Source organism: Dipteris shenzhenensis, chromosome 19 (genome assembly GCF_047967505.1).
Source record: "Dipteris shenzhenensis isolate YYH24624 ecotype China chromosome 19, Dip_SZ_1.0, whole genome shotgun sequence".
Classification (NCBI taxonomy): domain Eukaryota; kingdom Viridiplantae; phylum Streptophyta; class Polypodiopsida; order Gleicheniales; family Dipteridaceae; genus Dipteris; species Dipteris shenzhenensis.
This window is the reverse complement of record NC_141614.1, coordinates 32,684,511-32,702,592: the sequence shown is the minus strand read 5'-3', so window position 1 is coordinate 32,702,592 and position 18,082 is coordinate 32,684,511. Positions and strand designations below refer to the sequence as shown.

Sequence of the window (18,082 nt, the reverse complement as noted above, 5' to 3'; positions counted from 1 at the left end):
GGAGAGAGGGTGTCTAAGATCATAGGCACCTCTCCTACCTCAAAGGCAATTAGCCCTACATCAAAGGGACTTCATAAATCATTGGCACCTCCTTAAGAGGATGCCTTCTACTGCATCATCACTTGTGTCATGGTCCTAGATAGTATTAAGGGTACTTTAGTACTAAGTGTGCTTCACTACACACACATACAAACATGTGACTACTACTAAATGCACACATGCACCTTAGAGCAAGCCCTTGATCATAAATGAGGTAATGACTATCAAGACTGGAGGTATAGAGGTAAAAATCCCTACCAACCGAAGTAAGGTGTTGAGCAACTGTCAACCCAAAGAACTTGAAGTGAAAGACCAATATCCATAGGATGTTGAATCTCGGCTGATGGAAATGAATTTTTTTCTTGTCAGAGAGATTGAGATATTCCAAATGGCAAATTGTTCGCGATCTCAAGTAGAAGATAGATGAAGAGAAATTAACAACACGACTTGTACCCTAGTCACTTCACTAAGGATGAGATTGGATAACATGAGATAGTTGATCCAAAACTCACAATTACTTGACTTGATATAGAGCACTTAGTTAAGATTCAATTTAGAAACTCAAACTAGGCATGACTAAGGAGCCACAACCAACAGTGGTAAATGCTCATTTGGTGGATAATCAACTCCAAGTTGTCCCAAAAAAAAAACCAATGTAAAGATTTGTTTGCATGGAGTTAAAAAAATCTGCAGAGAGTTTCCCTAAAAATTTCCCCTAGCACCAAAGTGTAATTATAGCATGACCAAGCATGAAGGTCTTGGCTAGTGTACATTGTGCAAAAGTTTTTCAATTATTTGCTAAAAAATCCATTCATCTTCTATGTTAATCATTATCATGTAATTAACTAATAAAGCACTAATCCAAGGAAGTTTGGTTAGATGGCTGATGTTTAAATATATATATATATAAATAAAGATGGCTGATGTTATTGTAGGAGTTCAGTTTGGTTAGATGGCTGATGTTATTGTAGGAGTTTATTTTTAGAAGTATTCACAAACCAAGAAAATCACATGAAGGGGAAAAATATTTGTCTCGATTACAAGTTTCATGTGAAGTCGAAGGAGTCACTACTGATCTACAAGATGCTCATTTGGTTGCTGTGGATTTCATAGAAATCAATATGATGAGATGCTACACTATTTATCACAAGGGACCTTCCTAAGCATCTCCCCAAACATAAATGTAAGTAGTTGGCATTGAAGGTTTGAAAGTATAGGTTGATTGGTGGCAATTGTGTCACCAAGGTGCAAATGGGGTGTTGCAGCAGTATGGAATGCAGCCCATTGCTGCTCCAACACCCCATCTACACCTTGGGTGTTACAGTAATGTTATGGTTTAGGTAGCAAATTTATAGGATCGAGTAATTATTAAGTCATTTAATGGAAGCCAGTAAAACCATATTAGGCATTGACTTGTTTGGTCACAATGTGTAGTCCAAAATTAAATGCAGAAATACCAAGTGGTCAAGGGTCCCTTAATATTGACTAAACTAAGAGTGACTATGGGATGGACATAGAGATTTCTCTAGTTGAGGTGTCACATGTAGCAATAGTTAGAACAGTGCATCTCTGCCAAAGCTGTTGCCTACAATTTCAAAGAGCATCTCAAATTCTTTTGTGTAATACTTCATAATGCATTTCTCAATTGTTTAAGCTCTTTGTGCCCTTGTCCTTGTCTGCAATCATCCATCACCACCCTCTATGTCTACCACATTTCTGTTGTATCCACCCTAGCTTAGGATATGGCCTCATCACCCCCCCTTCAGATAATTCCTGAATGTGAGGAGTGGCCCATCGTGTCATAGGATAACTCCAATTATGTTGGCTCCCAAATTGATCAAATAGCTAAAGACTACTAACAGATGTTGAAGAGAAATGACTTATATGCATATGTGAATCTACCCTAGCAAGAGGGTTGGGGTGCTAGGGTAGTAGAGAAGTTGCTCAAGGTATATAATGTAGTAAAACATAGACTCTCTACCAACAATTGATATGCTTGCCTCAACAAATGGCTCTTTGAAAAAGTATTCAAGCTCCCTCCTATACCTTGGGTAGTCTTAAGTCAACACTAGTGCTGAGTAGTGCACCACTATGCTAAATCTTTGAGACAAGAAGATTTTTGTAGTTCCAGGGGCATTTGAGCAGTAAGGCCATATTTTAAGGGATGCATCCCTTTAAGCTCCCATTGAAATACATTGACCTGAACAAAAGAATAGAGTACATTCCCACTTTTTATGTTGCAAAGGCCTTGGCTACTAATGAAGACCAAGTTTGAATTGTAGTCAACTGGCCCACTTAAGCCAACTGGCTCTTGGGTAGTTTCCCAAAATCTTAAGCCATTGTTTCATGGGCTTTTTAGAACTAGACCTAATGACACTTGGACATTGAGGTGAATGCAAAATATAATCCATTGCCTTAGGCAATAGTGATATATCATCAACCATCTATATTACTTAAAATCATTTGTTACATCCCTTTGCTTTTTGAGAAAGCTAAGTCATGGAGGTATGACAAGCTGCTTAACATGTTGGTTCTTGTCTTCGATTTGCTAGCGCTTAAGATGGCATCTATGCCAGCACCTTCATTCATTTTTCTTGGAATTCAAATCAGTATCCCTCTCGTTTATTTAGGTAGGCTATGTTAGATATCTATTCTACATTATCTCATTAGATCTAGTTTACTTAGCTCTATATTTATATCAATTTTTAATTCTACATTAGTTCTAATTTTTGCGTTAAAATAGGTCAACACTAGTACTTGTTAGATATGCTCAATGCTCCACCCTCCTGGTAACCACCAGTGGTCCAAGGTGCTCAAGTTGTAAGGCCCCCATATGAGGAGAAGCCATGTGTGAGCCCGGGACACTAGATGGATCCTGACTTGCATGTCAGATGAGGTCTATCAATGAGACTGTTGATGGTAGAAAGGTGATTGTGTGGGAGCCCCTTGCTCTTGCTGGGGTCTGGGGGCCAGTTGGCCCTCAGCTAGGGGGTCCCAGGGGGGCCAGTGGCCCCCTTGGTGGGGGTTCCAGGGTGAGAACCCCCGAGGAGATGGTATAGGAAATATTCCTTAAATATTCCATGAGTCGGTTCCACCGACTAGGTTGACTGGTCAGCTCCACCGACTAGGTTGACTGGTCAGCTCCACCGACTAGGTTGACTGATCGGCTCCACTGACTAGGTTGACTGGTCGGCTCCATCGACTAGGTTGACTGGTCGGCTCCATCGACTATGTTAATCCGACTACCGCCCTCATAGCTATAAAAAGGTGACCTTACCAGTCCATTGTATCAGACCAAATCAAATCTTCTAGCAGAGATCTTCCAGCTAGTAGCTCTTCACCTAGTATCTATCTAGATCGCCATCTAAGCTCCACTGTAGGAGTGCACGGGTAGATGGAGCCATCATCTATACTACATCAGTATTGAAGGAAAATTTTGTTCATCTGCAGTTTGCTATGCACTCTCTATTCTTTGTTCAGTTTTTGTTCCGCTGCACCGTGTAATTTAATAGTTCTATGGTAGATATTTCTTCTATGTTAGCTTGTTAGATCTATGTTTAGTTAGATCTACCCTTAGATTAAGTTTTTGTTCTACATTAGTTCTAAGTTTTGCGTTAGTATGGTACAATATGGTTTGTGTATCACGACCTTCTCAACTTTTGCTTAGGTTTGCATGCCATCTTTTCAGCTTGTAGATTTGATTCTTCGTCGTTTGCTAGACGATGACATAACATTGATCATCAAATCACATAGTGTTTAGAATCATTTGTCAAGGTGCCTCTTTGCTCGATAAAGCTCAATTATGGAGGGTGTGACAAGCCGGTTCTGTTCTTAGATTATTTTTTAGTTCTATCTTTACGTTAATTGCAATTATTGCATTATGGCATGGTTTGTCTCTCATAATCTTTCCTCAATATAGTTTGGTCTCCACAATCTTTCACTTAGCTTTGCATACTATCTTTATGGCTTATAGATCTTATTCTTCTTTGTGATCATCATCAACCACTTGCTAAAATATGATACAACATCAATAATCAATGTCACATACTGTTCAAAATCATTTGTCAAGCCCATTTGCTTGATAAAGCTCATTTATGGAGGCTATTAGAAGCTGGCTAACAAGCCTCTTCTCTTCTTAGATTTGCTAGCAACTAAGATGGAACCTTTGCCACCATCTCCATTAGTTTTGCTTTAATTTTGTATTGGTAGCCATCTGATTTGTCTAAGCAAGTTAGATCAATGGTAGTTCTATGTTACATAGTTATTCTATGTTAGCTCATTAGATCTATGATTAGTCAATTCTACATCTAGATCTAATTTAGTTATTTTTGTTAGGCAAGTTAGGTAAGTTAGATCAATGGTAGTTCTATGTTAGCTCATTAGACCTATGTTTAGTCAAGGTGCCCTCTTCCACGATCTACTACAGCACTCAATCAGCCATTGCGAGCATCCACGAGCCCTTCAAACATCCACAAACTCCTACTCCAATGCTATCAAACAAGCCCACAATGGAACCATGCATTGTCGCCAAGAGCCGGCCAAAGATCATCGGCTTGCTACTACAACCATGTGATTCTTTGTATTTTGTGAACCTAGTATCATTCCTAAACTATGACGCGATCAGTTCATCCCACACGACCATTAAAAGAACTCAGCATGAAGCAGATCCACTATATTCACTTGATAGATATATTTTCCATGAACTTCAAGAATCAACCATAAACCTTCTCTATTAAATTGGCCACCCACACTATAGATGGCACAACCCAAACTCCATTGAATCAAGCCAAAACTCCTCTGCAATGAGCATAAGCTCATGAAACCATCCACATAAATGATGGTGCCCTTAACAAGAACTAAAAATGAGCCCAAAGCTCACGAAATCTCTGATCAACTGCTCTCTTCGACCTAAGATGAGCAAGAAGATGATTTGAACCAAAGTCGTCCACCCTCCTTATGGAGATCCAACTACTAGTTCCATTAACCCACGTCCTTGGTTTTCCATGCAAATTATTGGCCATTGATTGGCTCCTTTTATCTCCACCATTGAGAGCCATCCCTTTAATTTCCTTTCCTTGTGGCCTACTCTTTCGGTCTATGGTTGTGCAAAGCGCTCCTTACATGTAGTATTTTTAGAAAAGAACCAGTCTTTTTCAGTGCATGAGTGACCACTCACTCCATCACCCATTCCATGTGCCAGTGCAAGATCCAAGGCCCTCAGTCAAGCTCTGATGGCTCTCCAATCATCTCATTGGTGGCAAGGTCTTCATCATCATTTCTTGCAATCAGAGTTCTCTATACAAGCGCATAGTTATTTCCAAAATATATGTTCAATACAAAGTATCATCTCAAAAAATAGAGGAGGCCAATGTCATAGTATTCTCTAGCTACTATCTTTTATCCTATCCATGCTAGCTACATGTGCACCTATCAGTGCTAGTTTCTTCTACGCATGAGTGCTCTTATCTGTGATTTACATAGCATATTTCATCTAATACAAAAAGATACCAGTGGCACAAAAAAAACCCATCAATGGGTGACAAAAGATCCCAACGTTGCCGAAGAGGCAGTAGAGAGAACTGATGTCAACTGAGCGGAGTCCTCCAGTATCTGCTGGTAGTCCTCCCTGATATGTGCATATCAGGGGCACTATAAAGCTACATGTGCCTCCGTTTCAACTAACTGCAAGTCACAGAGAGTACAAACTCTGTCATGTCTAAGCTGATGCATCCATGCTCCCTTCTTTATAGCAAGCGTATGAGATTTGGTGCAAAACTTGGCTATATTTTTGCAATAGAGAAGGGGAATGGGTGTGCTAATGTAGGGTTGAGCAAAGGCCTCCATGGACATGAATGTAGACCAACATGAAGAGTTTATGTTGTCTTGATAATACTCCAACTTTGTCCTCTTTTCATTTGTCAACCAACGGGTCTGCAAAGTGCTCAGAAGGGACATTTGAAATTCTTGCATGGTAACCTTTTCAGGCGGCATGGTCAAGTATGCGTCTACCTTCCATCGGATGAACCATTTCCTTATGTCTGTTGTCCACCCTATACAAATGATCTTACTTTTGTGATTCTTTTGAAGCTTTGTGTTGGCAGTCCATGCTCTATAAGGTAGTCTTAGAGAGAGAGAGAGAGAGAGAGAGACAGAGAGAGAGAGAGAGAGAGAGAGAGAGAGAAGTATTGGAGAGAGAGAGAGAGAGAGATAGAGAGAGAGAGAGAGAAAGAAGTATTATTTGCTATGTAGACAATAGAAGTGTAATCCTCATCTCGAGATATTTGCCTCCCAAATCACCCAAAGGTAAGGTTTTCTTCAAATAGAAGAAAGCATCAAATCACTCATTGGCCATTGCATATACTAATTGATCAGAATTAGCATCAGCTAACAAACATGATTTTGTAAAAGAGCCTGTTGCGTGTGAAAACAATTTCATGGCATCTGATCTCAATGGAGATCTAGAAATGTCTAATAGGGCTTGCACCTCAATCTTGCAAATGATGAATGAGTCCAAGGGCTTTGAAAATTCTACATTATCATTTGAGTAGTAACAAGTTTATAGTAAGGCTATTAGATCTCTTATAGGCTTACATGTAATTTGTAGTACTCCAAGTTCTAGGAAACATTTATGATCAAGTATATTACTTATAAATACGTAAAACATAAATGATTGTTCTAATTGCAACAACAGGAGTCGTCGCATTGCGATTAGTTTCTTAGCAACTATTGTCCATCATTAACTTGCTCTCCCATAGAAGGATGAGACATCCCATGCATCCATACTAGTATAGACAAGTGTGTTGCAAAACACAAATTTCATCATAATTGATGAAATTTGAATGATGGCATACCAAATGCTAAACATGGTCATCAGATATCAATGCAAAACTTACAATTAGACAATCTTGTAGCCATTTGAAAAAAAGAAGATGCTCCTATTCAGGGATATGGCACAATTCCCCCTAATCCACAAATGCACGGTCGGAGAGACTAAGTATTGTCAAAAAGCACATTACTTTATATTAACTTAGGTTTCTAGGGAATTACAATCTTTTCCTTCCTCTACACATTAAGGTGACACCTTAAAGATCCAACATATATTGAATTCTTGAACGTCATTAGGATATGATCACCCACTGAGGAAGAGATCTAGTATTATCTAGCCAATGTAGTCATCAGTCAAAACAAAGCAATGCAATTCATTGACATGGATATAACTATACCATATACCCAGTAGAATGACACACATGGGGAAAATCTTTTGGTTAGATTTTTGTCCTTATTTTTTAGGGCACTCTAAGAAATTTGGTGAGCTTTCTCAACCAATATCTACCACGTATATACCCGCAGAACTGACCGCATCCACTTCAAAAACTCCTACAATCCCCACCACCCACACTCGCATTTGGTCCTTCATGGTACGAAACAATGCTCCAAAGCGACTCTACATGATGCTCCATAGATCCACAATCCCGAGAACGTGTGGGATGTGCGGATCAATTTGGAATAATTGGAAGAGTTACTTGCTATGCTGCAAGGAGATGTACACAAGGAGTGGTATACTTAGATCGCATGTTGGCAATATTGCCGCAATCTCGAGGGATGTGCAGATCAAAATGGAGAGTTACTTGCTACGCTATAAGGAGATGTACACAAGATGTGGAATACTCTTGGAGGAGGTGATTGCTGATGAGAAGACTAGCAATAGAAATACGAATCTCTTTCTTAAGATTTTGCAGTGCTTGCTAGTACTTGCTAGTTCTCTAAACCCTAAGTGATAATATAATTAACTTTGTGTTTGATATGTGTTTAAACATTAACCTTGTGACATGTGGACATTATAACAACATTGAAAAAGCATATAAAAATTAACCCGAGAACCACCGATAATCGATAAGTTCATAAATTGTAACCTAATGACATGCAAATGATGTGGCCACCATTTAACCTTAAGGACTTATGGAAGGAAGGTTGAAGCCCACCCTTTGACGCACTATTATTGGCATCCAGGCAACACGTCAACATGCAATGCATGTTTGCATGCTTGAACTAGCGGTGTTGTATATCGACTTTGTAGTTTGTCTTCATCTAGCCGTACAAGTTGATCCTGTCGGAATTGATTGACTCCTTGGGACCTGATTTTGTCCATGTTAATATCTCTATTCGCTATTTCTCTATCCCTATGCTTGGTTTGTACCCCAGATTCACCATATCTCTTTTTAGAGAGGCCTTTTGAATGATATTCTTATCATTCACCTTGTTGTTTCAGTTTATGTAAAGTTGATTTGGGAGTTCTGAAGGTAACATAGACTTGGAAGTAATCTAACTAAAAACATGTATTAAAAGATAACTCCACACGTTTAAATACAATTTCAATTTGTAAAAAATGTGCCAATCCCTTGATGCACATATAATCTTCCTACATTGAATGGTTGGTCAGGCCCACAAAAAGACCTTACAACCAAAAACATGCCCATAGGGCAACAAAACCTACAAACATCCCTACTCATTAACCTCCATCTCATGGATGTTCCAAACTCTCCACTATCCCAGAAAGCTCATGATAACAAGTGTTTGATAGCTCACATCACCAATCTGTTGCACTGTTCATAGATCTCATTGCACACTCTTATCTTACTGCTCTCCACAGCCTTATATGGCCACAATAACTCCTCCTTACATGCACCGTATTCCTTGCCCATGCTTTGGTGGTCAATACATCTCTGAGCATTAGCCATGCCCTACACAAAAATGTATATTATAAGCCTCACAGTTGCATCAATGTAATGAAGGAATATTCACCCTCTTTGCATGTTGCATGTCGCCCACCCAGTTTCAAAGCATGTCCTCCTTGTAGCTTGATTCCTCTCGCTTCTCTAGGTGCCATTAAGCCTATCCAAAAAGGGATGCCAGATAGAAAAATAGTGCCTGGAAGGATTTGGGGTAGGCCATCTCTCACACAAAACACTAGCTATTGGAAGGTTCGGGGCTAGATTGTGTAATATTTTCTTAATTGTCTCTCCGTTGCACTTAAATATTGCACTTGAATAGGAATAGAGTTATTTAAACCTAGTCTTCTCACTCTCTTTTCACCCGAGCTGATAGGTCCTCCTCCCAATGATGGCGCTTTAATAGGGAGATCACTGTTGGTCTGGCAAGAAGAGGTGCAAGCAATGATAGGGTGCTAATGGAGGAGGTAATTGATAACGAGGACTAGTAGTAGAAATATGAATCTTTTGGAGGAGGTAGACCCTCACCTAGTCCCTAGTGGGCAGATTGCCTTGGACTGGTACATATAGGGCACCCTATTTTGTGTCAAAAACACACACACCCCACACTCACCCACATGTTCAACCACCGAGCTAGTCCCCTGGTCATTCATATGCAGGGAAAAAAATAGATCGGCCTGTTGCCACCAAGGAGGGTGAGGTGGTTTGGGTTGGTTTGTAACTTTAGCTGATCATGTAAGGGCTTGTGGGTTATTGCCATTGGGTTGGTGCAAGTTGGATTCATTCGAGATGAAGTTACTAACACTTGCTTGTTGGGGTAGTGAGGATCTCAAAGATATATCAATTGATGTTGCTACCCCTACCGTTGTTGCCAACAAAAACAAGGGTGAGGAAGTAGTTGATGAATGAATATTTTTGACGACATCAATGGAGGCACCTCCAACATCCAACCTAATTGATAGGCCTATGCATCACAGAAGTAGGAAGGATTAGCTCATTGCCTCTGTCTCCCCCAGTCGACATGCTTTGGCTTCACATGATCCTACTCTTTCAGTAGCTATATCGGTCCAAAGAGGATGGTCTGTGTCGCCATATATAGGACTCAAACTCTTTGAGCATCGTGGATATCCACTTTGGGCACGATTTTCTTTGATAGGACCTCCTCTCTGACCTATTTTGGTAGCTCCACCTTTGCCTACACTTCTAGTAGCAGGATTGGATGTCCAAAACGTGATCAACCCTTATAAACTGCCTACTGCTCCCCACAAAATGCAATGCGGGAGCAGCATCATTAACTGCTACAAGGAGGCTATATGGCTTGATTGGCTAGTGGGAGATTTGGGGATTCATATAGATGTGCCGACATTGCATAGTGATTCCATGAGTGCAGCTAGCATGGAATCCAATCTTTCATGCAAAGACCAAACATATTCAGGTTAGGTACTATTTCATCAAGGAGGTACTTGAGGACAAGTGCATAGAACTTGTCAAGGTTGTTGGGTTCTCAGTCTAACTTTATGCCAAACTAATGTATTTTGATATCTAAAATTCTATTTGCTATAAAGATTGAACTATCAAGTTCCTATACAGTGGAGAAGTCATGGACAATACCGAGTGTGGCCTTAGCCATGGGCTAGTGATTTCTCTTTTGTAATCTTTTTCGCCCTGCAAGGGTCCTAAGGGATGATGGTTAGTGAGTTGCTAATCAAGGTCCATAGTTTTGAAGTTAGTTCATTTGGTCGATTTGACCTTGCAAATTATGGTTAGTATGAGGCTTTAAGGTGGGTTAGTAGAAGTTTAAGGGCTTCTTATGTGTTTAGGGTTTAAGGTTTTTGTTTCTTGTGGAGGTCCTAAATGTTTTCGTCTTTTATCCTAAAGCTTTTGTCTTTTGTTAGTTATTTCTCTCTAAAGGTGGAGACTCTCTTTGTCTCTTGTATGACACCACATTTATATTACTCTTGCCAAAATAGGCATGTCCCCACTTTTGTTTAATGGCCCATCCACCACCCACACACACACACACACACACACACACACACACACATACACATTTTCACCTCTTTTCTCTCATCTCTTTCACTCATCTACCTTTCTTGATATTCCTTCACCTTCACTTGCTTTTTCTCTTTTCCTTTCCTTCCAATTTACACGTATAGTTTCCTTTCACAAGTTATTCAAAATATTTATCGAGCTACTTACACTTGGACTTATAATGACATTCCCAAAGGCACGGCCATAGTCGGATCCCCACCTTGTTTTACTTTGTTAATACAGAAAAGATTGTTTGTGAATTATAGCATACTTATGGACTATACTCCAAGCTTAAGTTTGTTGTTGTTGGCACAGTTGTTGTGAGTCTTGAAGCCTTTTATATCGGCATGAGGAAGGTGTGTAGGAGCAGATAGGGCCATTATAGAAAAAGAAATTGTAGAGGTGAGCCTTAGAAACATCCACGTCCAGAGAAATTGAGTCCGTCCAACGTTATATATGGCCTTGCTTGAAAAGAAGGCCCTTTTGATTGAGGAGCCACAAATGGTGAAAGAATATGCTTCTCATGAGGAAACTCTGCATCCCCCACAAGGGGATTGCCTATTTGAATTAGATGTGAGGCAAAAAAAAAAGCATATGAATTCCAAGAGCTTGTGGCTTTCTACTAGCTCATTGCCTTGAGAGAGCAACTCTAGCTCTTTGCATTTCTCCTACTCACAAAGTTCCCTGTTTGGCAAAGCCTCCCTGTCCATAGAGTAGAAGCGACTGCCTCACTCCCCCAGCTCAAGTATGGGGATGAATCCTGCAGAGAAATCAAGGATCCCAAGAAACTATATGTTGACAATGAGAGCAAAAACGAGTACTAAAAATATTGGAAGAGATAGATAGCTCCAAAGAGGGGAAGAATGATGTGGATGTTTGACTCAAAAGGTTGGGTCTCTTTCACTGTCAATCCTCTGTTGTTGATTGTCGAGCTCAAAGTGCAATGGTCCCAAAACACAGGTACATAACCTTTGACGGAGTCTTTTAGAAATTATGGTCCGGGCATTCAACTTCTATAACAACATCTATGCATTTGAGTGCTCTTTGTCACCATGCGCCACTCCTTTGAATGAAAACTTGGCTATGGTCACCTTGAATGGGCTTGTCTGGAGCATTGAAGCTTTACTTGCTTGGAAATTACTCATAGCTGTGTCCTTGAACGTGGTGCCTTTACAAAAGCAACCTAGGAAGGGTAGAAGTTCTTGCCTCAGTGAGCCAGTACGATTAAGGGATACAAGATTCATGTCACGATGTGATCGCCAAATGTTGATGCTTACCTACCAACTCCTAACTCCTAAGAAGCATGAGAAAGTGTGCTCTAGAGTGCAAGAGTGAGGAGGAAGGGAGGAAACAAGAGACAAGTGAGAGTTCAGCCACACATCCCACACCATGGTGAAATACAAAAAGGAGGAGAACTCTATATGTTCCCTTGTATTCATTTTATAACCAAGTACATAGTCTTAAACAAGGCATCACCACCTTCTTGCACTGCCCCTAAATTAGCTCCTAAATAAACTAATAAAATCATGCTCAATCACACAACTCATCATGTCATGTATCTTTGCTCAATGCATATATGCATCACATTTTCCCTTTCATTACATTATATTTTATGCTTCATCCCTTGGGCCATTTGACCATTAACATTTATTCCAGTCTTGTCTGAATTGCAAATGTTGAAGCTTTGGTTTTCCTTTTGACATTGTGCATTCAATCCGTTTTGTATTTGTTCCAAAGCAAAATAACGTAGCTAATGTTGCCCTCTTACCATGGTAGACTACTCAGTGCTTTTTGACAGCTTGGAGATAGGGAGTTAGAAACTTTTTATTCAAATTTTTATAAGGTGCTCATGGAACCCACATGTACTACCAGCAAGTTTTGCAAAAGTTTGTAACTCCCTATCTCCAAGTTGTCAAAAAGCACTAAGTAGTTTACATTGGTATCAACCCTTCCATGTTGACGAGCCCATCTCTTCGTTAGAGAGTATGCTCGCTTGGGCGTGAAAATTCCAAGATGTTGGTAGATTACAAACTCCATGAATATGGGTAAAGTTTCTAAGGACACAAGCCTCACAGTCTCTCAAATGACCTAATGTTGCCGCCTAAAATTGTCCACCAATTTTGAGACCATAGCTTGTGTTTATCATTCTAATGGCACTACTGGAATGGGTGTATTTGCTGCCTTTGAGGCTAGCTCCTTTGTGAGAAGTCATATTGCTTGGTATTGCTTCTCCCTCCATAGACATTACAAAAGTATCTTTTGCTATCACTTGGATATTGTAGCATTGATTTCCATGGTGTTCAACCTCCTCCATGTACCTTGATCAGGTTTATCACTTTCCTATCTTGTCGCCTATGTCTAATTCTCTTGCAAACCATGACAAACTACATCACACCATGTGATATCTTATTTTAAATAAAGAAATCAAACCAAGAAATGAGAAACAATTTATCTTAGTCTAGCTAGCTTGTGAAGAGAAACAAGGACTCACCTAGAGTTTTAGGTTAGGAGCAAATCCAAATCAAAGTGCACGGATGGGAATATGACAAGTGTTAACATCCATAGAGTACAATTGCCAAAATGTAGGTAATCAGTGATTAGAGGTGATTAGGCTTCATGATCTACGTCAATGGACAAGCTTAGGGAGTTTGATCCCCAAATACCCCAAGGCCAATGATTGCTAGCAATGTGCACATGGAAGGAGTACAACTCAAACTCAAGGAGTTTGATCCCCAAATATCCCAAGGCTAAGGATTCCAAGCAACATGCACAGATTGTAAGTTCCAGCTAACACCCCAAGGCCAAAGAGTGCAGGCAACGTGCACATTTCAGGTCTACGTCAATGGAAATAGCCATGGAAGGAGTACAGCTCAAACTCAGGGAGTTCGATCCCCAAATATCCTGAGGCCAAAGCATCTAGGCAACGTGCACAGGTTGTATGCTCCAGTTGCAAGCTGTTGTTAAGTGTCTCATGGAAGTTAAGCCTTGCCACTCCAGGTTTTGAGCCTAATGCACTGGCTTCGAACCCCAAATGACTTATGTGAGGGCACTCAAGGAGTTTGAGCCCCAAATCACCTAAGCCTTAGAGGCACGAGGCTAACACAAGTGCTATTTGGGGGCCGGTTAGGAACACCTCCTAATGCCAGGCTTGTCCCAAGCACTCTAATATAGTTAACACAAGCACTATTTCGGCTAGTAGGGAGAGATGGAAAGAATAGCAATATGCCTTGGCACCCTATAGGCCCAAGAGCCTTTGGTTGTAAAGAGAAGGACAGTGTTAAAAGAAAAAGGGTTGGCCCTCCCTTCAAAAGGTGACATGTATAAAAGGCCAAAGTGTTGACCTTGGCCTTCATTGTTGTTTGCACAAGTTTGAATACAAGCTCCCTCTTCTCTTCCAAGAGAGTGTTTTGGGTGTTCTCTTGTTTCCATTGTAGTGCCCTTGTGTTTTCCACTCCATCCCCCTTCACCCTCCTCTTCCCTTCTCCTTCTCCCTCCCTTCTCCCCTCTCTTCTCCCCTCTCCCCCTTCCCTCTTTCTCATGTGGAAACACATTGCAATGATTTGGAGGCCGCTTGAGTGACACTTGCGGACGGCTCGTGCCTTGCATTGCTCTCACAAGGAGTAGCTTGGAGTGGAGGCTCCATCAACATCTCTTCAACATCCCCACACATGTCTTCAACATCTCTTCAACATACCCACACTTGGAGTGGAGGCTCCATCGGCATCTCTTCAACATCCCTGCACTTGTGGACGGCTTGTGCCTTGCATTGCTCTCACAAGGAGTAGCTTGGAATGGAGGCTCCATTGGCATCTCTTCAATATCCCCACATAATGCTTCAAGCTTAACTTGGAGCTTTGTTAGTGGAGTTTGTAGGAGAAGAGAGAGTTGTGGATGGAAAAGTAGGAAAGTTGTCATTATTTGTTGGAAAGTCATTTTGGAGCATTTGTAGCTTGTTTTTTATGCTTTTAAGTGTTTTGAGTTGATAGGAACTTAGTTTGTGAGATTGCTAAGGAGTGTGTGAGGTCTAAACACATCAAAAAACAACAAAAATGATGATTGTTGCTGAATTTTGAAGTTGTTTTGTGTTTTAGAACTCACCCTTCAAGAAATTTTGCATTTTGGGTTGCAAAAAGTGTTTTTCTTGCAAGTTTTTTTCATTGTGTAGGTAGACTAGGTAGTGTAGCACCCCCCTAGCATAACAAAACTAGAATAGAAACTCAAAATCCCGCAAAAATCCCAAAAAATCAGTCGGCGACATAGTGTTCCACTATCCCCACGAGTCCGCGCCATAGAACTATCCCGTCGATCGGTGTGTTATCCGTATCCCGTCGGTCAAACCACGTTGACCCGATGCGATAATCGTATCCCACTGACCTAACCTTTGACCATGGCTTAACCCGTCACCTTGATTAAATGCGTGTGAGAGTTAGCTATCTTGCCGACCTGACAGTTGTTGACCCGTGGCCTGAGCGGATCCCGCCAACCGTTGCTATCCCATTATTCTACCGATCATTGTGATACGCCTACTTCGTCGCCCGTTGCTATTTTTGATCCCCACACCCATTGCCATAACTATACCACCGACTGGCGCATTGATCATTATCTCGTCGCCCATTGTCTTAACCTTATCCCTATGCCCGTTGTCTTAACCTTACCCCTACACCCATTGGGAAACCACTTGCGTCTCATCCCGCCAAACACGTGGCAAGACTTACTCCGCCAACTCGCGCGATACATCTACTCCACCTCCCGTCATGTTTTGCTTACTTCGCCTCCTATCGCTATAATTATCCCATTGCCCGTCGCTATAAGAGTATCCCGCCATCCGGTGCGATAACCTATCCCTATGACCGTCGCCATAGAACTATCCCCACGACCGTCAGGATACCTCTGGGGTAGCCTAGGAATTTTTAAAAAATATATAGAACCTCAGTTCATTCTGAGTGTGCCTAGTTAGAGGCCTCCTACATGCACTTGAGGTTCGAGACGATTTTGTCCAAAGATCCTGCACCGAAAGATAGTGCTTCGAGCTATGCTCAGCCACCCTCCGCCCTAGCTGAGGATCCAAAAGCTCAATTCCTAGCCTCCACTTTTTAGTAGGCCCCCAATAAGAAGACATATCTAGCTCTGACAAGATGGAGAGCTTAGACGAAGTAATGCAAGACCCCTAGGGCCCATGGGCTTCTGAAGCCCCATTCACTAGTGTGGCCTCTCCCAACTCCCCTACACCTTCAGTTGCATCCAGGCTGAGAGGCATATTCTCCAACATGTTTGGATGTTTAGGTCGAACAGAGTTGGCTAACAAGGAGAACCCCTTCACCGGCATGTTGGCAAGGAGGGGTGGTCCACAACATCTAGCTCCCGAACCGTAGACCGTGACAAAAACCACCTTCGCAGACCCAAGACCGTCCGCCTAACGTAGCTAATGTTGCCCTCTTACCATGATAGACTACTCAGTGCTTTTTGACAACTAGACTACTCAGTGCTTTTTGACAACTTGGAGATAGGGAGTTAGAAACGTTTTATTCATAGTTTTATAAGGTGCTCATGGAACCCACGTGTACTGCCAGCAAGTTTTGCAAATTTCAGTTGTGTATATCTGGAAGAGATTGCAAGAGATTGCAAAAGTTTGTAACTCCCTATCTCTAAGTTGTCAGAAAGCACTGAGTAGTTTACATTGGTATCAACCCTTCTATGTTGCCGAGCCCATCTCTTCGTTACAGAGTATGCTTGCTTGGGCATGAAAATTCCAAGATGTTGGTAGATTACAAACTGAATGAATATGGGTAAACTTTCTAAGGACACAAGCCTCACAGTCTCTCAAATGACCTGATGTTGCCGCCTAAAATTGTCCACCAATTTTGAGACCATAGCTTGTGTTTATCATTCTAATGGCACTACTGGAATGGGTGTATTTGCTGCCTTCGAGGCTAGCTCCTTTGTGAGGAGTCATATTGCTTGGCATGTGCTGCAACGTTTCTTCCATGTGTTCTCGACTGTGTGATCCACTGCATGCAAGCTCCTGCATTTTTGAAACAGCCTATTCTTCCTTCTTATTTTTTTGCCTTGTTGTGTCTCTTGTTTCCGAGTTACATGGACAGTAAATAGATCGCCTACATTGTCCTTGGTTACAGCATGTAGCCCATCACCATTACTACTGGAAAATGACATGCAGATGTTGGTCGATGATTGCAAAATGCTCAATACATAAATGGGATGGTTTGAAGTCTCTTTGGGAACTGCAAATAACTCAGAGCCATTCTCACATCGGAAGCTTGTTCAAATAGCACTGGTTTGGAACTCCTGATAAGCTAGGTTTGGGTTCCGAAGAATTTTCCTTGTAGATGTCTTCAATCATGCATTTGAATGTTGAATCAATGGAGCTACTTGTAATAAAATTATGTAAGGTTAATTGCAAGAGGCTAACAACTGCTAATGGAAAAGTAAATCCACATGCATTTGGGCAAGATGCTCATGTGTCCCTCCCTTTTGGGGCTTCTACACTGCTCCAGAGATAGTCGGCTTGCAAGGAAAGGCATGGCTGTTGATGAACGAGGAGGACCAAGTCATTTGCCTTTGCCAAGGAAAGGATGGCTTATGATGGGAGGAGAAAAGCGGAAGGAATGCGTATGGCCATCGGATGTCCAAAACAGGAGTCATTGGGTTGCTTGTAAAACGACGATTGTATGCATCGTCCGTCCATGGGATTTTCTACCTGTTGTTTTTTGCATGTATTTGTTGCTAATCACTACGTCATGAGCAGAGCAGGTGGTTTCTAAAGATGGATCAGTAGGCTCCGGAGAATCTATGGATATTAGTAGTGGGGAGTTTGACTAAGGTCTCTGTTCTCATGGTACTTCTTAATTCTTCTCAGAGCTTTCATCGAAATATACGTTCTCATTGTATGCATTGTCCGTCCATGGGATTTTTTACCTATTGTTTTTTGCATGTATTTGTTGCTAATCACTATGTCATGAGCAGAGCAAGGGGTTTCTAAAGATGGATCAGTAGGCTCTGGAGAATCTATGGATATTAGTAGTGGGGAGTTTGACTAAGGTATCTGTTCTCATGGTACTTCTTAATTCTTCTCAGAGCTTTCATCAAAATATATGTTCTCTCCTCTGTATACATGACTAGCACAATGATTTCGTCTGTAGCGACCAAAATCTCCATTCTCTTTCACACCCTGTAGTTCTTGGTTCAGCCACACCCTGTAGTTCTTGGTTCAGCCACTTTTCCGTTGGTCCACTATCTTCTCATTTTCTTGTCTTTCTTTTCTACCT

At 41.2% G+C, this 18,082-nt stretch overlaps 1 long non-coding RNA gene across 1 annotated transcript; it reads left to right on the top strand.

Moving 5' to 3' along the window:
* The first annotated feature begins 16,740 nt into the window (after positions 1-16,740).
* Positions 16,741-17,841, top strand: LOC147890363 (uncharacterized). The gene is made up of 3 exons (XR_015542753.1): positions 16,741-16,797; positions 16,934-17,652; positions 17,781-17,841. It is a non-coding gene; the product is annotated as an uncharacterized LOC147890363 (long non-coding RNA).
* The last annotated feature ends 241 nt before the right edge of the window (positions 17,842-18,082 follow it).